Here is a 26694-nt window from a genome sequence, read left to right on the forward strand (position 1 = left end):
TTTTTTGTGGCAACGACACTATTTTTTATGTTTATGGCAACGAGCTCTTAACCACGTGTTTGGCAGGACACCACTTTTAATTTATTGTTTTTAATTATTTAATACGTGGTTAATTATTTAATACGTCATTACTTTTAATTATTTACTCATTTTTATACGATACATTTTAATTATTTAATCCGTCATTAGTTTTAATTGATTCCATTATATTTTAATCCATTTTTAATAAATTTAGTATAATTTTCCCTGTATTTTAAAAATAACTCCACGGCTGAGATTCGAACTCGCTATCTCTGGGATGGGACTCTAGCGCTTTACCGTTCGGCTACCCGGCCCTCTTATCAGACTTGTTATTTGAAACCCTCTTTGGGCCTTTGACTTTTTGCACCATTGATGACATAAGGCTGAAAGTCTGAGCATGCGCTTCATTTGTTTTTACACGACGGCTAGGATTTCTTTTGGCTTCTTAATCATTACTTTATTCATTGCTGTTTTAAATGTAAGATTTTCCCACAGTTTAATTTTTTTTATTATTAAGATATTTTTAATTGTTTCATTTTTCATATTATTCTTACTACTTTTTTAGTTAATTTATTAACTTTTGATTTCATTTTTTTCCCTTTCCCAAACATAAATTTTATTTTTAACTTTCGCAAATTGACGTTTACTTCCACAAAAGTGAACTTAAATTTTCTTTTTACTTTTTATCTTGCAAAGTTTATTTTTTTATATTTAATTTTCTTTTTGGTTTTACAAAAGTAATATTTATTTTTACGAATTGAATTTTTCCTTTTCACTTTTTTATTTTGCAAAAGTTTTTTTTTTTTCCAAATTTTTTTCCTTTTCGTATTTTTACTTTACTTTATTTTAATTTTATGTTTAACTTTCTTTTTGGTTCTACAAAAGTAATATTTTTATTTACGAATTGAATTTTTCCTTTTCACTTTTTTATTTTGCAAAAGTTTTTTTTTTTTTTTTTTTCCAAATTTTTTTCCTTTTCGTATTTTTACTTTACTTTATTTTAATTTTTTTGTTTAAACTTTTTTTGGTTTAGCAAAAGTAATATTTATTTTTACAAATTTAATTTTTCCTTTCCGCTTTTTATTTAAAAAAAGGTGTTACTACAATTTTAACTTAATTTTTTTTACAAAAGTAATATTTATTTCATAATTTTAATTTTTTTGAGTTTTTTGTTTACACAAATGCAGTTTCTTGTTTTTTCCCTTATGCATTTTACTTCCAAAAGTAAATTTTATTTTTTTCCCCTTTCCCTTAATTTTTTTGTTACATTTTTATTTTACCCTTAATTATTTTTCCCCTTGTTTTAAATACAACATCATGTTACACTTCCATTTCTCCAAAAGTAAACTTACCTACATTTCTTCGTCTTTGAAATTTTAAGCTGGAATTTACATGCATATAACTTCACTAAATAATATTTTCTGTAATTTGAAACCAATATACACAACGTTCCTTCTATATAGTTTAACTGGAATACTACATTTCTTACTTTTTTACTACTAAGTTGGAGATACTCAGAACTTTTCCTTCTAATGTACGAGTATTTTACTAACTATACAAAACTTTGTTGATTCCCTTTTACACGTCTTACTTTTATTCAAAGGATTCACCAATATATGTCTGACAAATGTAATTTTTACACTTTCCATTTTCACATTTACCCTTATATTTAACTTATAAAACATGTTCATGCTGTATTTCTGATTCCTTTTCCCCATAATAAATACAGACTTACACATGTTTCTTTATTGTAAGACCTACTGACTTTAAATAAATCTTATAAGGAGCAATAAATTTTCATGGTATGAAGCCACCCAAACCAATGCATGGAACATTTCTACCCAGTTAAGTTTAGATACATACCAATAGTACTTCATTTCTTCTTATTTTACTCTACAGACATTTATACATATATATTCAGAACACTCCCTTTTATTCAGTAAGATTCATTTATACTACTAACACAAATTTTTCTAACTCTTTGAAATATTTTACAAAAATATCTTGTATTTTCTTGCACATATCCTACTTAAATCACCAAACATACACTGAAACCTTGATTTTTTCCTTCATGTGAAAACGTCACTCGGATTCTTAATATGATTCCACCATTTACCGCAGAACTTTATAAACACTACTCTATTTGAACTTATCACAGCCTAACTCTCTACAGAAGATTGAATTATATTTTAACTACAGAGAAGAATATCCACATTGTAACGTATTATTTTAAATTTGAATTATAGTCACATTTTGTGAAGGAGAACTTAATGTCTATAATACACATGAAATTAATATTCAGCCATGAAAATGAAACTTTATCGCCTTTTTCCTAATTTGGAATATAAAAATTTGTTAACTTGGAATATTTTTAACGTATTTATTGTAACTTAACTGAAAAAGACCCATATTTCACATTGTCAATAATTTATTTAGCACTGAACTCTTACAGCCCTTTGAGAACGAAATTTAATTTATCATACCTGACAAATGACTCCTACATAGTTATGATACATTACACGAAATATCGAGTAGAGTTCCAAATAATGATCTAACATGGTAATTAACATGACCTAACACAAATATATTTTAAGATAGAAATTTCAAACTGACATTGCTTAGTAATGAACTTTTACAGCTTTTTTGACATTTAACTTCTCATAGATAATAAATAAAATTGCACACAAATAATTATACAAAATAGGTAATAATGACAGAAAGTCCATATAATGATCTACTATAGTCACCAACTTTAAAAATTTTAACGCATTTTTAATATGTCATAAGAAAGACCACACTTTTTTGAAAAGCATTATTTTAATTAAACATTGGAACCACGCAGTCCTGCGCACATGTATAACATTTTTTATTTATCATAAGCATGACACATAATAAGCAAATAAAATTTTCACAAAGTACGAAACACATTTCTCTTTTAACTGAACTGTACTCTTAAGAAAAATGCAGTATGGAATGCTTAGAACATTCAGGGCCACAGTTCCTCATTTCCCCACGCATTGACCAAAATATACATGTACTTTAAAATCAGTTAAACAAATTCAAATGTTAGTATTCAAAGAGGAATACTTCACAAATTAGATGAAAGAAAAGTACACAATGAACTTGAGTGATAAATACAGAAAAGCATGTAAGGACCGAGAAAAAGATGTATTCGTGGAGAACATTTTTAAGATAAACGTACTCTATTTTTTGCACATGGGTTACATTTTGCATTTTAGATTAAGGAAACATTCAAGATCATTCCTGTATAACTATGGATTTTCACATGTTAGTAATGTAATTTATTAGAACAGTCACAGATATATAGGACGAGTATGCCATTTCCAAGGAAAACAATTTTCCCAAGCCAGACTTTAACAGTGAAATATAAAATGGAATAAGAAAATCCCATATTTCAAACAAAATTAATATCTGAGTATGCAAAAACATGAACAAGAAATGAATATGTTTTCTGAAAATGTTCCAAATGGTTTAAGTCAGGACTAGTTTCATGAACAGAGCATGGAAAATAATGATGAATTTTTAATTTTATTTTGTCTGTAGTACATTTACTTATCCTAAAATCTTCCGTTTTGGTTGACTGTACTTTACATTGTACTTTACATTTAGACCTAAGTTGATAAATCAGAGTGATTTTGTGTTTTAAAGCTTCAGATTCAGAAATACTACAATTTCAGAAAAAATACAACTCAAAAGCAAAAAGATTAAAACGACAAGAGAATATACTGCAAGCAAGCGAACGTGATGAATGACTTTTGGGGCTGAATTTCATGAATTCATAGATGGGGTGCAAAATTTTAATGCACTGTATATGAACTATTTTTCAAATGTATTACGATCACCGACTTTAGATAGACTTTAAGTAAACATTTCATGTTAATTTACCATTTTTTCCTGAGATTTATCTACGTATTTACTAAATTTTTGCATTTTGTTTATAAATATAATAACAAAATGACATAAGAGAACATTTGCTTCTTGAAAATGTCCATAATTTTACCCAACTGTTATTTCTTTCATAGCTTTGAAGTAACCTATTAAACATATAGTTATCTTGTATTGACCAGACAGCCGTTGGTCTTACCCAATGTCTGAGTTAAGTCACAAGGCTAGAGAACTTCTTACGGCGTTTTTGAGGAAAATTGCCCGAATTTAGTAGTTCATTACTAACCTAGAGCCTTTAACAATTCTTTTGTTCCAAAAAAAAAAAAAAAAAAAAAAAAAAAAAAACCACAACCGGAAATTATCATCAAAATTTTCCATACAGATTTTCCATGTACTACTTTTCATGCCATTATATTTCCAATGAAATTTGATTTATTGTCAGATAGTTAAATGTTTGTTACTTTTTCGCATACGAATTCATTTCGTGTCTCACATACGCTCATACGCTAACATAACAAACGCTAACATAACAAAATTACAAACGAGTTAGAAGTTAAATGAATATTTCCTGAAATACTGTACATTTCATTTCGGAAAGTTTACATGAGTATCTTCATTTTGAATCCTTTAATGTTTCTTTTCCTGCATCCAAAGTAAATTTGGAATAAAAAGTTTTCAGTTTGGACGAAAGTTATTTACCGATGGTTGTCACCTGTTCGTGTTTTCATATATTGTTTTTTGTGAAGTACCTTATCTATAACCTTTTGAACACTTTGAATATTACCGCTACTGCAAAGCACTGAATTTTCAAATATTTTCTTATTTATCTTTTACAAGTCCTTGTAAAGATTTGGGAACAAATTTTTATTAAATAGTTGTATTGTATGATTTAATAAATTTTTACACGTTTGGAAGATTCAACTTCAAAAACACTACCAGTACCACACTGAATCAGAAATTAAGAAAAGAAATGGAATTTTTTATCTTAGCATACTACAGGAACAGATAAATTTTCTCTAATGTATTCGAATGTAGTAGATAATGGAGACTTTTAACACAGATCATACAGACTTTGAATATTTTCTCTAAGTCACGAAAAATTGCATTGTCATAGATTTTTCTCATAAAGTCTATTTCTTTCTTAAAAGAAGTTTATATACTAATTTCATTAGAAACATATCTAAGAAATTATCTCACATTCATAAGAAAATCAGCGCTTGTTTCTTTACCAAATTTGTACTTTTTGACTTCATTCTACTGAAACGAAAACATTCATAACTTATTGCGAAGAAAAATGTTATACCTTTTTTATTAATTTTCATACCACAGTATTATCTTTGAAAATTTTTTTCCTAGTCCACTGCTAATATATTGCTAATTTTCGTACGTGACAAAAAAAACTCAGAACTTAGAAAATATCTCACATTCATAAAAAAATCAGCGCTTGTTTCTTTACCAAATTTGTACTTTTTGACTTCATTCTACTGAAACGAAAACATTCATAACTTATTGCGAAGAAAAATGTTATACTTTTTTTATTAATTTTCATACCAAAGTATTATCTTTGAAAATTTTTTTCCTAGTCTACTACTAATATATTGCTAATTTTCGTAGTTGACAAAAAAATCTCAGTTTAGAAACTTTTCTACTTAAAACCTTGTATTGCATTGCTGAACCGGGGCCATGCTTTCATTTTTATCACATATCATGCGAATATTTAAAAAAAGCATATTTTTTCCTTCTGTTAGCACAATTTTAACCAACATTTTACTATCACAGAAACTTCTTCAGTAAAATCTCAAGTGTTAAATTGAACGTTTCATTACTAATTTTGAAGATTCTGGATATATCCTACTTAAAAGTTCATAACCGATTAGCAAAATAATTTATATATGTACTTCGTTGTGCTCTTGGTTAATTTTTAAATCGTTGTTCAACTATAACACTTGATTTCTAGTGAAGTATCGAAATGATTACTTACTTTCCGCTTTTTCCAAAGAATTTCGTAGACACATGTGTTCAGAAAATTTTTCTAACTTACCAGTATCATTACCAAAATAGAAAACATGCAAAATTTTCCTAAAAATTTATATATTTGTTTTTTACAAACATTTACACGAATACCCACATTTAATTATTTAATGTGTATTTTCCTATATCAGAACTAAAATTTCGAACGAAAATTTTTAACTAATGTTATGTTCCGTAAAATTTTTGTATTTGTGATGTCATCTTTTTTCGCAAACGTTTTCAAAGTGTGCTCTCGGTAGTCTATTAGACATTTTGAAACTATTCTCTTTGCTATTGGAAGCTATTTTATCTTTGCTGTTGGTATATGTCTATGAATTCTCGATACTTTCTTGGTTTATCTTTAACTTATGAAATATTTAAATACTTTAACTATATCTGTAGATCGTCTTTGTTGACACTTGTGATAGATTTCCTGGATTAAATCTTTTTTGGAAAATGTATTTTATTTTATTCACGTGAATGAAACTGATGTTTTCTTAAAATTTTATTATTCAGAGTATTAGTCAATTATGACAGAATGTCTGATTTGTCCTCTTTTTAGTCAACATTCATATGAACTTCAGTATTCCAAATCTCTCACGTAACTGTAATTTTTCCTATTGGTAGTAAGAAGACGAATGGAATACATGCAGGTTATGCAGACATAAGGTAAAAATCTGGAAGTAGAGAAATTCTTCATATCTAGGCAATTCAGTAGAATGTGCAAATAGTAATCCTATTCGAAGTTTATTTTTGGAATTACATAGCATATAAAGTGTAAATTTAATAAAAAGAGATATAAGGAAAATCAAGTACTCTGCAAAATCTGAACGATAATTATTCAAAACTAGTTATATGGCGGTTTTTCATAAAAAGTGGTTCCTGCGGAGAAAACACGCCAGCAGTCTCCTAAAACTTTAATTGAGCCCCTGATATTTGCTCTTACCTAGAATTTACAATTCTACTTTACTTTTGTAAGAGCAAATATCAGGGGCTCAATTAAAGTTTTAGGAGACTGCTGGCGTGTTTCCTCCGCAGGAACCACTTTTTATGAAAAACCGCCATATAACTAGTTTTGCATAATTATCGTTCAGATTTTGCAGAGTACTTGATTTTCCTTATATCTCTTTTTATTAAATTTACACTTTATATGCTATGTAATTCCAAAAATAAGCTTCGAATAGGATTACTATTTGCACATTCTACTGAATTGCCTAGATATGAAGAATTTCTCTACTTCCAGATTTTTACCTTATGTCTGCATAACCTGCATGTATTCCATTCGTCTTCTTACTACCAATAGGAAAAATTACAGTTACGTGAGAGATTTGGAATACTGAAGTTCATATGAATGTTGACTAAAAAGAGGACAAATCAGACATTCTGTCATAATTGACTAATACTCTGAATAATAAAATTTTAAGAAAACATCAGTTTCATTCACGTGAATAAAATAAAATACATTTTCCAAAAAAGATTTAATCCAGGAAATCTATCACAAGTGTCAACAAAGACGATCTACAGATATAGTTAAAGTATTTAAATATTTCATAAGTTAAAGATAAACCAAGAAAGTATCGAGAATTCATAGACATATACCAACAGCAAAGATAAAATAGCTTCCAATAGCAAAGAGAATAGTTTCAAAATGTCTAATAGACTACCGAGAGCACACTTTGAAAACGTTTGCGAAAAAAGATGACATCACAAATACAAAAATTTTACGGAACATAACATTAGTTAAAAATTTTCGTTCGAAATTTTAGTTCTGATATAGGAAAATACACATTAAATAATTAAATGTGGGTATTCGTGTAAATGTTTGTAAAAAACAAATATATAAATTTTTAGGAAAATTTTGCATGTTTTCTATTTTGGTAATGATACTGGTAAGTTAGAAAAATTTTCTGAACACATGTGTCTACGAAATTCTTTGGAAAAAGCGGAAAGTAAGTAATCATTTCGATACTTCACTAGAAATCAAGTGTTATAGTTGAACAACGATTTAAAAATTAACCAAGAGCACAACGAAGTACATATATAAATTATTTTGCTAATCGGTTATGAACTTTTAAGTAGGATATATCCAGAATCTTCAAAATTAGTAATGAAACGTTCAATTTAACACTTGAGATTTTACTGAAGAAGTTTCTGTGATAGTAAAATGTTGGTTAAAATTGTGCTAACAGAAGGAAAAAATATGCTTTTTTTAAATATTCGCATGATATGTGATAAAAATGAAAGCATGGCCCCGGTTCAGCAATGCAATACAAGGTTTTAAGTAGAAAAGTTTCTAAACTGAGATTTTTTTGTCAACTACGAAAATTAGCAATATATTAGTAGTAGACTAGGAAAAACATTTTCAAAGATAATACTTTGGTATGAAAATTAATAAAAAAAGTATAACATTTTTCTTCGCAATAAGTTATGAATGTTTTCGTTTCAGTAGAATGAAGTCAAAAAGTACAAATTTGGTAAAGAAACAAGCGCTGATTTTTTTATGAATGTGAGATATTTTCTAAGTTCTGAGTTTTTTTTGTTACGTACGAAAATTAGCAATATATTAGCAGTGGACTAGGAAAAAAATTTTCAAAGATGATACTGTGGTATGAAAATTAATAAAAAAAGTATAACATTTTTCTTCGCAATAAGTTATGAATGTTTTCGTTTCAGTAGAATGAAGTCAAAAAGTACAAATTTGGTAAAGAAACAAGCGGTGATTTTCTTATGAATGTGAGATAATTTCTTAGATATGTTTCTAATGAAATTAGTATATAAACTTCTTTTAAGAAAGAAATAGACTTTATGAGAAAAGTCTATGACAATGCAATTTTTGGTGACTTAGAGAAAATATCCAAAGTCTGTATGATCTGTGTTAAAAGCTCCATTATCTACTACATTCGAATACATTAGAGAAAATTTATATATTCCTGTAGTTTCAAAAGGTACTTCAGAAAAAACGATTTATGAAAACACGAACACATCACAACCACCCACAAATAATTTCCGTCCAAACTGAAAACTTTTTATTCCAAATTTACTTTGGATTCAGGAAAAGAAACATTAAAGGATTCAAAATGAAGATACTCATGTAAACTTTCCGAAATGATATGTACAGTGTTTCAGGAAATATTCACTTAACTTCTAATTCGTTTGTAATTTTGTTAAGTCATATGTAATGAGCGTATGTGAGACACGAAATGAATTCGTATGCGAAAAAATAAAAAACATTTAACTATCTGACAATGAATCAAATTTCATTGTAAATATAATGGCATGAAAAGTAGTACATGGAAAATCTGTATGGAAAATCTTGATGATAATTTCCGGTTGTGGTTTTTTATCGAATAAAAAAATTGTTAAAGGCTCTAGGTTAGTAATGAACTACTAAATTCGGTCAATTTTCCTCAAAAACGCCGTAAGAAGTTCTCCGTACTGGTAAAATATTACTTAAATTGTCTAGCTTTGTGACTTAACTCAGACATTGGCAAGACCAACGGCTGTCTGGTCAATACAAGATAACTATATGTTTAATAGGTTACTTCAAAGCTATGAAAGAAATAACAGTTGGGTAAAATTATGGACATTTTCAAGAAATAAATGTTCTCTTATGTCCTTTTGGTATTATATATATAAACAAAATGCAAAAATTTAGTAAATACGTAGATAAATCTCAGGAAAAAATGGTAAATTAACATGAAATGTTTACTTAAAGTCTATGTAAAGTTGGTAATCGTAATACATTTGAAAAATAGTTCATATACAGTGCATTAAAATTTTGCACCCCATCTATGAATTCATGAAATTCAGCCCCAAAAGTCATTCATCACGTTCGCTTGCTTGCAGTATATTCTCTTGTCGTTTTAATCTTTTTGCTTTTGAGTTGTATTTTTTCTGAAATTGTAGTATTTCTGAATCTGAAGCTTTAAAACACAAAATCACTCTGATTTATCAACTTAGGTCTAAATGTAAAGTACAGTCAACCAAATGGAAGATTTTACCATAAGTAAATGTACTACAGACAAAATAAAATTAAAAATTCATCATTATTTTCCATGCTCTGTTCATGAAACTAGTCCTGACTTAAACAATTTGGAACATTTTCAGAAAATATATTCATTTCTTGTTCATGTTTTTGCATACTCAGATACTAATTTTGTTTGAAATATGGGATTTTCTTATTCCATTTTATATTTCACTGTTAAAGTCTGGCTTGGGAAAATTGTTTTCCTTGGAAATGGCATACTTGTCCTATATATCTGTGACTGTTCTAATAAATTACATTACTAACATGTGAAAATCCCTAGTTATACAGGAATTATCTTGAATATTTCCTTAATCTGAAATGCAAAATATAACCCATGTGCAAAAAATAGAGCAAGTTTATCTTAAAAAAGTTCTCCACGAATACATCTTTTTCTCGGTCCTTACATGCTTTTCTGTATTTATCACTCAAATTCATTGTGTACCTTTCTTTCATCTAATTTGTGAAGTATTTCTCTTTGAATACTAACATTTGAATTTGTTTAACTGATTTTAAAGTACATGTATATTTTGGTCAATGCGTGGGGAAATGAGGAACTGTGGCCCTGAGTGTGCTAAGCATTCCATACTGCATTTTTCTTAAGATTACAGTTCAGTTAAAAGAGAAATGTGTTTCGTACTTTGTGAAAATTTTATTTGCTTATTATGTGTCATGCTTATGATAAATAAAAAATGTTATACATGTGCGCAGGACTGCGTGGTTCCAATGTTTAATTAAAATAATGCTTTTCAAAAAAGTGTGGTCTTTCTTATGACATATTAAAAATGCGTTAAAATTTTTAAAGTTGGTGACTATAGTAGATCATTATATGGACTTTCTGTCATTATTACCTATTTTGTATAATTATTTGTGTGTAATTTTATTTATTATCTATGAGAAGTTAAATGTCAAAAAAGCTGTAAAAGTTCATTATTAAGCAATGTCAGTTTGAATTTTCTATCTTAAAATTATTTGTGTTAGGTCATGTTAATTACTATGTTAGATCATTATTTGGAACTCTACTCGATATTTCGTGTAATGTATCATAACTATGTAGGAGTCATTTGTCAGGTATGATAAATTAAATTTCGTTCTCAAAGGGCTGTAAGAGTTCAGTGCTAAATAAATTATTGACAATGTGAAATATGGGTATTTTTAAGTTAAGTTACAATAAATACGTTAAAAATATTCCAAGTTAACAAATTTTTATATTCCAAATTAGGAAAAAGGCGATAAAGTTTCATTTTCATGGCTGAATATTAATTCCATGTGTATTATAGACATTAAGTTCTCCTTCACAAAATGTGACTATAATTCAAATTTAAAATAATACGTTACAATGTGGATATTCTTCTCTGTAGTTAAAATATAATTCAATCTTCTGTACCTTGTTAAGAGAGTTAGGCTGTGATAAGTTCAAATAGAGTAGTGTTTATAAAGTTCTGCGGTAAATGGTGGAATCATATTAAAAATCCGAGTGACATTTTCACATGAAGGAAAAAATCAAGGTTTCAGTGTATGTTTGGTAATTTAAGTAGGATATGTGCAAGAAAATACAAGATATTTTTGTAAAATATTTCAAAGAGTTAGCAAAATTTGTATTAGTAGTATAAATGAATCTTACTGAATAAAAGGGAGTGTTCTGAATATATATGTATAAATGTCTGTAGAGTAAAATAAGAAGAAATGAAGTACTATTGGTATGTATCTAAACTTAACTGGGTAGAAATGTTCCATGCATTGGTTTGGATGGCTTCATACCATGAAAATTTATTGCTCCTTATAAGATTTATTTAAAGTCAGTAGGTCTTACAATAAAGAAACATGTGTAAGTCTGTATTTATTATGGGGAAAAGGAATCAGAAATACAGCATGAATATGTTTTATAAGTTAAATATAAGGGTAAATGTGTAAATGGAAAGTGTAAAAATTACATTTGTCAGACATAGTTTGGTGAATCCTTTGAATAAAAGTAAGACGTGTAAAAGGGAATCAACAAAGTTTTGTATAGTTAGTAAAATACATTAGAAGGAAAAGTTCTGAGTATCTCCAACTTAGTAGTAAAAAAGTAAGAAATGTAGTATTCCAGTTAAACTATATAGAAGGAACATTGTGTATATTGGTTTCAAATTACAGAAAATATTATTTAGTGAAGTTATATGCATGTAAATTCCAGCTTAAAATTTCAAAGACGGAGAAATTTAGGTAAGTTTACTTTTGGAGAAATGGAAATGTAAAATGATGTTGTATTTAAAACAAGGGGAAAAATAATTAAGGGTAAAATAAAAATGTAACAAAAATTAAGGGAAAGGGGAAAAAAATAAAATTTACTTTTGGAAGTAAAATGCATAAGGGAAAAAACAAAAAACAAAAAAAAAAAAAACTGCATTTGTGTAAACAAAAAACTCAAAAAAATTAAAGTTATGAAACTAAATATTACTTTTGTAAAAAAAATTAAGTTAAAATTGTAGTAACACCTTTTTTTAAATAAAAAGCGGAAAGGAAAAATTAAATTTGTAAAAATAAATATTACTTTTGTAAAACCAAAAAAAGTTTAAACAAAAGAATTAAAATAAAGTAAAGTAAAAATACGAAAAGGAATAAATTTTGGAATAAAAACTTTTGCAAAATTAAAAAGTGAAAAGGAAAAATTCAATTCGTAAATAAAAATATTACTTTTGTAGAACCAAAAAGAAAGTTAAACATAAAATTAAAATAAAGTAAAGTAAAAATACGAAAAGGAAAAAAATTTGGAAAAAAAAAAAACTTTTGCAAAATAAAAAAGTGAAAAGGAAAAATTCAATTCGTAAAAATAAATATTACTTTTGTAAAACCAAAAAGAAAATTAAATATAAAAAAATAAACTTTGCAAGATAAAAAGTAAAAAGAAAATTTAAGTTCACTTTTGTGGAAGTAAACGTCAATTTGCGAAAGTTAAAAATAAAATTTATGTTTGGGAAAGGGAAAAAAATGAAATCAAAAGTTAATAAATTAACTAAAAAAGTAGTAAGAATAATATGAAAAATGAAACAATTAAAAATATCTTAATAATAAAAAAAATTAAACTGTGGGAAAATCTTACATTTAAAACAGCAATGAATAAAGTAATGATTAAGAAGCCAAAAGAAATCCTAGCCGTCGTGTAAAAACAAATGAAGCGCATGCTCAGACTTTCAGCCTTATGTCATCAATGGTGCAAAAAGTCAAAGGCCCAAAGAGGGTTTCAAATAACAAGTCTGATAAGAGGGCCGGGTAGCCGAACGGTAAAGCGCTAGAGTCCCATCCCAGAGATAGCGAGTTCGAATCTCAGCCGTGGAGTTATTTTTAAAATACAGGGAAAATTATACTAAATTTATTAAAAATGGATTAAAATATAATGGAATCAATTAAAACTAATGACGGATTAAATAATTAAAATGTATCGTATAAAAATGAGTAAATAATTAAAAGTAATGACGTATTAAATAATTAATCACGTATTAAATAATTAAAAACAATAAATTAAAAGTGGTGTCCTGCCAAACACGTGGTTAAGAGCTCGTTGCCGTAAACATAAAAAATAGTGTCGTTGTCACAAAAAATAAAAACTTTGAAAACATAAAATCGTTGCCACAGAATCAAAAGGAAAGTTTGATGATGTCATTCCATCACGTGATACAAGATGGCGCTGGTGTCGTCACTTTCGGTTCCAGCCCCTCTGGATACTGCCCATGCCCCTTTTCTGTGACGTCACTTCCGTAGCATGAGTACCCCCGCTTACTACTCACCTCAACTCGTCATAGCATCGCTTTTGTCTTCCAATGCGCTTATTGTGTTTTCAGGTATGGAAGAACGCCATTATGGTTATGGGTACTATTACGAATATTATTTATATGAACTATACTTTTATCATATCTTTATGTTTTGAATGTTCCAATAGGTATTTATGGATTATTTGGTATGATTTGAAGTGTTTTCCTAAAGACCTGAGAGAGCTTAAAGACTCGGCTACCACGTAAATAATGGCAAGTGATTCTTCGTTTTATGCCATTTCGGCTTACAAAGGATGTCACACTTGTACTTTCGTAAAAAGCGCGGAATCTGTATTTATCTATACCAAAGTTCCAATACAAATCAGCTGAAACTAGTGAAGCCCCTAGTGGGACGAAAGAATAGACACAACGTCACAACTTTCGTTAAATTTATTTAAACGAAAAGCAAATGCTCCTTTTTCGCCTAAACAGGAGTAAATAAAAAAGCGAGCAGGGCCATATTTAGTATTTAATTGTTTTTTAGTAAATGTTTATGGACTATATATATTATGGACTATATATAGATATGTGTATTTCTCATGTAAAATTATGACAAGTAGAAGAATACACCCATCTAACTGCCATATGCGAGCATTGTTGTTTCACATTGCCTTTTTTACAAGTTTGAATTAATGAGAAAAATAAATGCTATAAGATTATTCTGTCCCATCCCGAGATGCATAATACGTAACTAATAATACAAATTTTGTTAATGCTCATAAAATTATTAATTGCATGCGTTAGAGATAAAATTTATTGTAAATTATATCATTTTTAATATGTCATTTGAAAAAACTCAAACAAATATATGACGAATGACTGAATTTTCTTTGAGATTTTCATTTTCTCGAAATTTTTAAATTCTTTATTTTATTTCTTAATATTCTCTTTTAGAATATCAAGAAATTAAATAATAATTTTATTTAATAAAAAGGGAAAATAGCAGAAAACTTAATTCAGAATAATAGAATATATTGGATTGTTTTATATGTTAAAATATGGAAGATAAGTACTAATAAAATTATTAACTGCTAGACCTTTTAATTCCTGATTTTAAGTTAAATACATCCCACCTTCAAAAATCCGTACTGCAGCATTTGCTTCATAATTTTTATCCGCATTGCGATAAGCTTTTGCCTTTTTCAGGGTTCAAATAGAACATTCTGAGCTTATAAATAACTAATCTCTGAATACGCATCACTTTTCAAAAATTCCATCCAATCATCTATGATATCTACCGTCCCACCACGACTGCGACATAATTGGTTCCCTCATCTTACCATCCAAAATTATCATATGCATATATTAATTTTTCTGTTCAAAATCTGGAGTATTTATTTTATAATTGATTGTTTAAAAAACTTTTTTATAAACACAAACAAACTGGATTTTGTTTCAGTTAACAAATTTGATTCAGATTTATTGGCTAAGTAATTTCTCCATTGCGGCACAAAAATTCCATAAACGGAGAAATTTTTCTTGTTTTGTGTTGGCATTACTTTTGTAAAATAAGAACGAATATTTTGCTTTTTAAGAGTTAATTTTAAAAGTTTTAAAGCAGCAGATGTTCTATAATATATTTTTGGCGACTTTAAAACGTGAAATTAATTAATTATAAGAGTATTATAATCATAGGACTTTTGGTCATTAGGTATCTTAAAAATATTCTTGACTTATTTTTATTAGAAATGAAAACATGTTATCCTCACTTTCCTTTGAAAGGTAAAAGCTTTCGCCTATCCTAACACAAAAATAACGTATATGGAAAACTTATTTCCAACTGTTTCACGAGCTAAAACTGACCTTTCATTTAAGCCTTCATCTTCAAATTCTGGAAAAACTGTTTCATTTATTTTTTATACCACTGAAAGTAAACTGTTAAAATAAAAGAAATCAAAATAAATACCTAAATATAAAAAAAGAAAAAAAGATCAAGAAACTGCATAACCTAATAGAAGACGCTCTTCATTCCATTAGCTTTCAGAAGAAAACGAAATGGCTGGATGGAACACCAAAATCTCCAGAGTGATCTGAAGCAAAAAAATAGAAATAGCACACAATGGGAGACAAAATGCCTATAACTCGATCTTTAATCGAAAAATAAAATTCCAGTAAGATATCAGCTAAAATTATATTCGTACAGTTAATACGTCGAAGTGTAAAAAAACGAATATTTTGAAACTCATATCACAGTGGTATTGAAAACAGGAGTTCGCAAGGCGGATAAAAATCCTAAAAAATTTTAATTTGTGGTATATAACTAAGAACGGACAATTTGATTTAGGGTAGCGAAATAATTTTGGGGCTCATTTGTATTTTTATGGGGTCGCACTGCAGGTAAAATTTAAGTACCACTACCATAATAAGTTCCCCACGTTGTCTTTGAACTTGCGCTCGTGCTAGTTATTGCGTGGAAATTTTTAGTTGAGGTTTCCTATTCTATGATATACAAAGCGAAGCAACAAAAAGGATTTGTTCGAATGGGATGAAACTGCGTATGCCCATACATTACGGTAGAATATTTAAAGGATTAACTTTTGGTACCTAGTGACTGAATAGCTGGAGCTCCAGCACATTGCAACGAAACTTCCGGACGGTGTATAAAACAGAGGACCTTTTGGTGCTAAGGCTTAATTTTCATGCGAATGTGTTTCCGTCGAATTACATGGTTTGTATCAAAGTCTTGTAGGCGGGCTCTCGAACAGTATGAGCAGATGTCACCATCTGAGAGAGGACGTGCGATTAGATTAAAGGAAGCAGGGCAGTGAAATCGCAAGATCGCTAGACATTTGGGCTGGAACGATGCTATCATTCGACGCTGCTGGCAGGAATGGATAAACTTTGGTAGTAGAAAGCTTCAAAAAGGTAGAGATCAACTGAGAGAGACGACAGACTGATATTCTGATCGGCGTTCACAGCATCTGATGCACCCTTATCAACGATACGATGTGTAAAGGAACACGACCCTAAATAGGCGACTCAGCGAACAGGGGCTGAGGTCACAGAGGCATTGCGCCCACTGCCCCTCATTGTGCAGTCACATTCGACCTGGAATCTTCCGGACTGGAGTAGAAGTTTTTCAGCGATGAGTCCTGCTTCCAATTGAACCCCGACGACCAACAAAGACGTGTCTAGAGATGTCCAGGACAACTCTGAGCTGACTGTTGTTCCCCACAAGCCCGACAGCCTGGAGTATTCTATGGAAGGGTCATGTCATTTGATAGCTGGATCTTTTTGGTTGTCATCCGTGGCACTTTTACGGCACGGTAGTTCATTTACGAGATTTCATAGTGTTGCCTTTCCTTTCACGAACACAAAAAAGATAATAGTCGATCTCACATGGCACGCTTTTTTGCTGCTTGTCTTCATGCCTATCCAACATTTCCTTGATCGAAGCGATCCGCCAATTCTCCGAGTCAATGCCCAGCCGGATAACAGCTTGCATCAGAGCCAGAGGTGGGCCGTTATTGATATTTTGTTTTTGGTATTAGCTGAATTTTCTGAATAAAACATTCAATATCTATGATATTCTTAGTTTTTCGTGTTCAGTTACATGTACATCTACCGATTTTCGTCCCATTCGGATAACTCCTTTTTAGTGCGTCGCTTTTTATGTTATACAGTGTATTTGATTTTTTTATAATCCTTTTATTTTGAATCATTTTACGATTTTCCATGGACATATCAATACCATGCATGTTTTTTGTACGTATTAAACATTCTGTAACTAATGGTTAAACGTTTAAATGATAACTGCTAAAGTTGCAGTTGTAAAATCGTCATAAAAGATTAAAACAAACAGAGACTTTTAGTTTAGTTCCGAATTAGATAGAATAGATCTATTTGCGTGATAATAATTAGTATTTATTACAGAAATAGGCCAATTTTTAATTTTTTTAGATTTTTATGTGATTTTGATTGAAATAATCTTCTTTTCGAAGTAACCTGATGTTCTTGAAACAGTTATATATTTAACAGCATAAGCATTTTGATGCTTATTTATTTTGGGAAATACTTTTAACAGCTAATGAGATGAGTTTAGGAATACCAAGAAAACACAGAGGCTTCAAAATTAGTACAAGAAATCACCATATGATTTCAAGGACAAGAAAAAGCTTGTTAAGGATACAGTGAAAAGCAATGTCGACTTATGTCATATGAAGATGTCTTGTTTCAGTGTTGACAGGGCCGGATTTACGTATACGCTATAAAAGCTATAGTTTAGGGCCCCTACTTTTTTGGGGTCAACCAAAAAATTAAAATATAGTATAAATAGTATTAAATTACATTATAACAGACACATAAAGGGCCCCATATCTCAAATAGCTTAGGGCTTTATCAAGTCTAAATCTGGCTCTGAGTGTTGGCGATAGATGCTATTTTATTTATGCTAAAATATAATCTTGTTAGAATGTGCAATCTTGACAGATTACTGTTACTTTAAGTTTTGCAAATGTATATATATATAAAGAGGAAAATAAAAGAAAGAAAGATAAGAAATGTGCTACTTTAAGAAAAAGAAAATGAAAATATATTCAACCTCGGCAGAAAATCAGTTACAAGCTCTTTGGAATCACACTTTTGAACGTTTGATAAGTGAACAAGGAAACTACTGTCACTTCACTTAAACGTCTTTCTTTTGGAATGGGAATTCGGAAAGATTTTTGGACTTTTGGAGGGGGACTTTGTCAACGCTTTTGAACTTTTGGAGTGGGAATTCGATTCAATCACACCACAGTTTTTTTAGTATGATATGTTGAATGTTAAAGATGTATTTGGATGCTTTTTCGTGGAAAATCCTGTAGGTGGCAAGAGAAGTCAGGATCGAAATCTAACTTGTTGCGGAGCACAGTTTGGATGATGGCGGATAAAGGCCGGCTGAGTATGAAATATGCAATGGTTTTTGAAGAAACGAACAGTTTAATGGCGACGCAAAAACATTTTACTGCGCATTTTGATACAGGATAGGCTTCTGAAAACAGACCGTTCAAAAATTGTAACAACAATTAAAAACCACTGGTTCTGTGTTGCAGGAGAATCAATGTCGCACATCAAGTATTCGCACACCTAAAAATGGCAACAAGAGTCCCTTTGCACATCTAGTGGTTCATGCAAGATGTAGGCTACCTACAAACAGCAAATGTTATTCTTGATTTAACGTATGAGATGTTTAATGTGCGTGTAAAGTCACATCGGTTACTGAACGTTATAAAAGTGGGAGACAGGGAACCTTGAACAGCCCGGAAATTAATACATGTGATTTTTTATGAAACTTATTGAAAAATAAGATATTCGTAAGGAAGCCTACAAATATAAAGCAACTTCAGGCTTTTATCATGCATTAGGTTGTTAAGCAAAATAATAAACACCTTGAATACATTCTGCACTAAACTTACTTTTCACGCTCCAAGAATTAATTTCGAGTTCATTTTGTAGTGTATTTCAGAGTAGTATATAAAGAATGGAGTTGCAATAGGACTGCAGTTTTCAGCCAAATACTCCCCCAAATGATGCGCGCTTAGGAGAACAGATACCAAACCATTTTGTTTAACATACCAGATTTAGGGGTTTCCACCCCCTTTTTACGGCAGTTTCAAGACCCACTCTGTTACTCGGCTCGGTGAGCTCAGCTTTTTTATTCGTATATGGTGGTAAATTGTGCATTTTTTGCTTTAAAAATGATTGAATTAGGTTGTTCTTATATTCCGATTGAGGTTTTTTATGAGTTAGATAATCTGCATGCAATAGTTGTAGAATTATCAACAATTTAAAAGTTGTTTCAGTGAGGGTAAGCCTAATATATTTTACGATAGCAGTCATATTTGTTTACACTTCAAACTTCGCAGAATAATGAATTCAGTCAGTTGTTTCTGCACCTTCAGTGTCTTTTTTCCGAGTGGTACCAAAAGTAAACTTTCAGTTTTGCGCGCCAAAAAATCTTCCTTTTTGCCTGCTTACCAAATTATTTGTTTTTGCGTAGAAACTCGAATTTTAATTGTAAAAATTGTTTTTGTAATTCTTTTAATAGTATTTGGTTTTTATGTTTTTTATTATTTTTCAATTTTTAATGAATATATTTTGAGGCTTTATGTACTTTTGCGTTACCGCAAGATGAGAACTGAAATAATTGAATGAGAAATTTATCTCTAATAAAATTGGAGGAAATAAATTTAAATGAAATGCAGCAAAAAATGCGTTTAATTTTTTTAGAAAATACAGTGGATGGACAAAAATATGGAAACACCTTGTGAAATGCATGTTTGAAAAGAAAGATTGATTTTAATGAAATATGTAGGTGGCGTTGGCATTTTTGACTACTGACGCCACCTATACAACTTCGTAAATGTGCTAAACAGTTCAGTTGTTGTCGGAGTATTGTTATGTGAGGTTGTCATTGCATTATGTCAGAGTTAACAGACTTCGAACGTGGGCAAATTGTTGGAGCACATATGGTAGGTGCTTCCGTAAGCAAGGTAGCCGAGGTGTTTAGTGTTTCAAGAGGTACTGTATCGAAGATTTATTCCGCATATTTGAAAAGCGGAAAAACATCATCTGCTAAATCACAGCGCGGACGAAAGTGTGTCCTGAGTGATCGTGACAGACGATCATTAAGGGCAATTGTGACGAAAAATAAGAAGACCACAGCTGCAAACGTTACTGCTGAAATGAATGTTGTGTTACCGAACCCTGTGAGTACCAAAACAATTAGAAGAGAGCTTCATAAACAGGGAATTGCTGGCCGTGCTGCAATTGAGAAGCCACTCATCAGTGATGCTAATGCCCGTAACAGGAAAAGGTGGTGTTTAAGTCATAAAACCTGGACTATAGAGCAGTGGAAGCGAGTAATATGGTCTGACGAGTCTTCTTTCACATTGTTTCCCACTTCTGGCCGAGTTTAGGTCTGGAGAACGCCATCTCAAGCCTATAATACAGACTGCTTGTTGCCAAGAGTGAAACATGGCGGGGGTTCTGTTATGGTTTGGGCAGCCATATCGTGGTTCTCTGCTAGTCCCATGATAACTGTGTCAGGGCACATAACTGCCAAGACTTATGTGAACATTTTGGCCGATCAAGTTCATCCCATGGTACAAACTTTGTTTCCCGATGGTGATGGTGTCTTCCAAGACGACAAAGCCCCTGTTCACACAGCTCACATTGTCCAGGACTGGTTTTCTGAGCACGAGGATGAGTTGTCCCATCTCCCCTGGCCACCACAGTCACCAGACCTGAATATTATCGAACCTTTGTGGTCTACATTGGAACAGAAAGTGCGTTCTCGTTATCCACCGCCAACATCGTTATCTGAACTTGCCACCGTTTTGCAGGAAGAATGGTATAATATTCCCTTGGCAAACATACAGGAACTGTATTTATCCATTCCGAGAAGACTGCAAGCTGTTTTGGATGCCAACGGGTTTCCTACACCATAGTAAGCAAAGAAACGTGTTTTTTTAAAGGTGTTTCCTTATTTTTGTCCAACCCCTGTAGATAGTTTTTAGGAGTTCAGATTTTAGCTAACGTTCTTGAGCTCAGCTCTTTTTGCTTCGAAGGAAAGGAAGGGAATAAAGGAAGTATTGTAATCGCGAAATATTTCGGGTATCGTTTTCCAACTAAAATATCCATTTTGACCGCTCTCGATTCTATTTGAACGATATTTTTGTGTTACATATTTACGTACGGACAGAATAAAGGACCCTTTTCCCCAAAACAGATTGTGAAATGGATTTAAAATGAATTCAGAAGAGATTTTTTTTGTAACGTCTATACGTATGTACGTATGTATGTATCTCGCATAACTCAAAAATGAGTAGCCTCAGAATGTTGAAATTGTGTATGTGGGACTGTTATAGCATGTAGATGTGCACCTTCCTTTTTGCTTGCAATCGGCCGTACCAAAAGTTTATAAATTATCTGTACATATAAACCTTACTCTGTTACCCGGCTCTATGAGCTCAACTTTTATTCTTATATATTGGTAAATTGTCAGTTTTTTGCTTTAAAAGTATGGAGTTACGTTGTTCTTATGTTCCGGCTAAGGTTTTTATGCCATTAGTTAGTTATTTATTTATATATTATTCGTAATTCAATTTGGTGTTATTTTAAATTTATTTTTATTCTTTGCTTTTAAATATTAATAGCTATGAACGACACGTCGGGGTAGCTCTGACATTATGAGTTATTCGAAATACACTCGCGAACAATTAATTAACAGTATTTTGATTCGCATAGAGCCAGAAAGAAACGTGTGTACGGCACTAATTAATCGTCCGATTTTAGTATTAACTTCTTGAAAAGCTCTGTTTGAAACATTATAAACATAGGATGATTAATAATTTTAATTTGTATTTTTATTTGTTACTCCAGTTTATGCATTTTTATAATTTTGGTTGCCCTTTAGAAGAAATTTCCTTATCCGGATTTGATTTTTTTCACTTTCAGTTAACGTGTGATCATTTTACTACCCTACACAAGCTTCCTCAGATAGAATAATCTAAAAAAAAAAAAAAAAAAAATATATTGATTTTATACTAATTGATATATATAGAATTTCAGTTTTAGACTTGCCTTTTGTCCTTCTTACTGTAACTTAATAATTTTAAAGCATGCGATATATAATGCAAAAAATAATTTTAAACTATGCAAAATATACACATTACTTTTAGTATGAACTTTAAGCTTTTTTCCCACCAAATCACCTTAGGTGCAAAATAAAATACAGTAAATAAAGGGTAGATGTGTCTATTATTCTTACTACAGCTCTGGATATACCCTAACATTTACAAAACATTTCACATTTTCTTCTAAGCAGTTAGCTCGATGCTGTAAACACAGCTGCTCAAAACCATTAAACTTGACTGCTTGTTTATTCCACGTGATATATGTGTCAGCAGAACGTATTCTTACTCTTCTAGAAGAGACTGCAACTCATTTCCGTGCCACACTGCCGATAGCTTACCAGTAAATGTCTGTTACAATCAGGGCTTAGCAAACAGGAAATAAATCGTCTGGCAATCGTAAATGTGCAGAGCTTCCTTAAAAATGTCTCGCTTTCTTTGTTTTTATGATTTATGTGCATCCGTCAAAGCTGAACTTCCGCAGCATATTTCATGCGCGATGTTTATTATTTCATGGTGTAGGTACTCTTCAGCTCCTTTTATATAATTTCGCAAATTCCGCACATACATAATTATGAAACTGTGGGGGAAGTGGATAAGAAAAGCTAACTTTTCGTAATGGCTAGAATGGTTGATTTTTTTTTTTCCCCCTCTTTTCGTGAGCGCATGTTTCCAGTGTATCCTTTACCCCCATATGTCACTTTAACGCCTTCGATGCGTCTAATATTAACACTGGATAATTTAAACCATACCAGCTTTATTCGGAGTACTAGAATAATGTTTTTCCTATCCACTTCTATGAATTAGAAATTTGTTCGTGATAATATTGTTTTTTTTTTTTTTTTTTTTTTTTTTTTTCTTTACATTCCTGAATTTTTTTTTGGGGGGGGGTGATAGTAAGATATTCTGAAAAACACAAAAACAATTCTTGGGAATCGAGATTTTTTAGCAAATGTTTAAATTTCTCACCAAGGAATTTCGCATATAAGCGTTAGATGCAACTTACGTGCTTATTGCTGCTAAATGGTTGAGTTAAGAGATTATACAGTTTATATATATATATTTTTTAAAAGGCCTTACGTAAAGCCGAATGTCAATATGCTAAGAAGTAGCTATTTCTCAGACCTCATAAAATTTAAGCTGAATATCTTATAGTTTTCGCAATGGAAATAGTTAAAATCTCACACAGAGGATGCGTAGCAGACACTTACCGTACGGGCCACATATGTAGCGGACACATAAAGTAACCGGTTCATACACATAACGGGACCTGGCATAATGTAACGAGCCGAAAACTTCAGAAGGGCTCAATGCAGATGTTTCTAACGTCAAGAACATATAAATAAAACTAATTTAATTTAAGAAAACTGAATTTTACTGACCTAGACAAAAGAACAAGCGATAAAGGTAACCGGAACTCTTCTGCTCTGAAATATGGGTAGGATTACCAGACATTCGGCATTCGATCGGACGGTTCTGGATTAATAATTATGACCGGAACTCTAGAAAAGAATCTGTGATTTTTAAATGAGCAATTCTAACATCTGAAGAAGAAATAATTAAATATAAGAAAAATTCCCCAGAGTGAAATTTAAAATTAAGGTAAAAAAAAGCAAGTTGGTTTGTTTTTGGCGTAGATTTTGAATAAAACTCTATCGATTTCGAAGGTGATCAGATGGCAGTCTACTTATATTATGATTATATTTGCTGATCAAGTTCTTTGGCTTTCATTTGCTGTTATTTCTTCATATCAGTTCTTTGTTTTTGGCATCATTAACTTAAAACATCGAAATACTGAATGTATCACCTTTATAACATTGGAATTAGTACTTTACAAAACTAATACATTAATTTTCCTAAAAATGATAATCCAAAGTGTTCGTGGCACTGGCGGAGGTATGAGGAGGTTTATGTTTTAGGCTAGTTCTCAGACTCAAATTCCATGCGAGCTGAATGCACGATTTGGAAGCTCTATTGGTGGGTTGTAATTTTTTTTTTTTTTTTTAACTAATGAAATGAAACACTTTTAAAACTGAATTTTGATCTTCTTTTACTAAATATTTATCAAAACCCAAAAATAACTTCATAAATATCAAAACAAAAATAATAATAACAACTTAAAAGAAAAAATTAAAATTTATATTTGTTTTCTATCTGAAATCTGAGGGTTAGTATCTGGAAGAAATTTCTGTTGATTATTTTTGGTAATTCAAATGTATTGATACCTAATTATTGAAATTTTACATTGACTGACATTTAATTATTTAAATTTCAAACTGATGTTTATTTTAGATAATTCTAATATGTTGAATAATAATAACTTATTTTAAATGTGAATAAAAAAACATGGCATCCTTCTAAGTTGGACCAAATTTAAGAGTAAATAAGAACAACTATTCTCTTTCGTTTATTTATTGAGTTTTCTTCGAGACGTATAGAAAAAATGCATGCATTTGTATGTAAAGAATTAAAAACGATTTATTTATTTATTTGCTACAATTTAAAACTTAATGTTGTTTCGGCCTACTAGCAAGCGAGCGGTAAAATCGATGAACACTGGTAGTTCGTTCAAATCCCGGCGAACGGGCTGGATGCATGGGCGTTTTCGTGGTATTCCTCATATGTAACGTGCATACAAGCCAGTTTTCTTTAGAAAGTCCTTCACGAAGGCATAGCTTCCGTTAGCCAGATAGCCCTCGAGTGCTTTGCCGTAATTAAATAATCAACATAATAGTATTTCAATTCTGATAAAGTTTGTAAACTTGGAGTAAAATTACTAGAATTTATCTTCAGTCACATATTATAGATGCTCATTGGTCAATCGAGTTCTTTTCTTAGACTTATGAACTTTAAAATACGAAAAAAAAAAAAAAAATCCATTCGCATATCAACGTACTCTCAAGCAAAGCAATTATTCTTGCTTCAAAATTCCATAATTAATAGTGCTTATCTTTTGACAAGTACGAATACAAGTTAATCAAATCTATATCTTCAAATTTTTTAATACGATTTATATCACAATATGAATTAATTATCTCGATCTGTAGATTTTCTGGTGTGTTATTTCCATTCGTTTTTATTAGGCAAAAATCGAGCAAAAAATTATAAAAATATTTCAATCTTTTCTTTTCAAATTCTTGTAATAGTACTGTTATATATATATATATATATATAAAAGAAAAATCTCAAGGATATATATATATATATATATAAAAGAAAAATCTCAAGGATATATATATATATATATATCCTTGAGATTTTTCTTTTGAAATAATAGGGCAGATTTTAAGATGTAGTAAATGTTCGAAGCTTTTTGATTGATTCAATCTTTATTTCTCATATGTACAATTTAACTTTAAAAATTCTAATATAGGCATACCTATCAGTGATAGTTTATTCTTTCCTTGCAGTTGTTAATGGAGAATATTTAAATGGCCGGTTAACTAAACATGAAATGCTAAATCACAATCACGTACCCTGGCTTACAATCACACAGTGATAAAGATAGTACCTAAATTATTCGTTCCACCCCTTTTTCCTTCAACAGCAGCTCCGCACCTAAGTTCAATCTGTGTGTCATAATAAATACATAGTTGAAATGTATTCGAGACCATATAAAATTGTTTTAGGGACGGGCTGTTTCCCACGGACAGAGGCCGTTTCAGGGACTGAGACCGTTTCTTTAAGTTACATCTAGTTGTGTTTTATCAAAAGGGAAAATTCAAAGAGCATAGAGAAAAGAATGAAATTGATGAGTTCGTTTAGTATCGAACTGCTCTCGAAATCTGTAAAGTTTTATTTAAAATATGTGACAATATGAACTGTTTTTTGACTTTAACAGTTTCAGATTGTCTGTGACATTTAAAAACTGTATAATTTTACAGTTTTAAATTGCTCTGCTTTTCTTCTATTTAAAGAGTGTGTATCTGTCGAAAGCTAAAACTCATTGTACATCATACACAAATTTTAGCTCTTGAAAAAGTAATAAGAATTCCAAAGTCATTCTGAATTAGTGTCACTCTCTGTTGGAACTGTCTATCTGTTTAGCTTCGGAATCCCATCGATTTGCGTTTGCTACTTTGAAGATCTGTGTCTTGCACCCTTGTCAGGAGGTCTTTCCATCATATGTGGATATCTTTAGAGAGGACCGGGACGATATATGTTCGAATTTAAAAGCGTTATAATTGTGACCAGCTGTCGTTATGGATTTCTGTAAACTTCCAAATTCATTGGCAACAGCAGCAGAAACCCTGAATTAATTTAATTTTTGTTCCATTTATTGTTGGATGGCATAAACCCATTCTTCGATTTCTTGTTCCACAGCAGA

Source organism: Stegodyphus dumicola, chromosome 2 (genome assembly GCF_044657685.1).
Source record: "Stegodyphus dumicola isolate Sdum_Otavi_A_Nest chromosome 2, ASM4465768v1".
NCBI lineage: Eukaryota > Metazoa > Arthropoda > Arachnida > Araneae > Eresidae > Stegodyphus > Stegodyphus dumicola.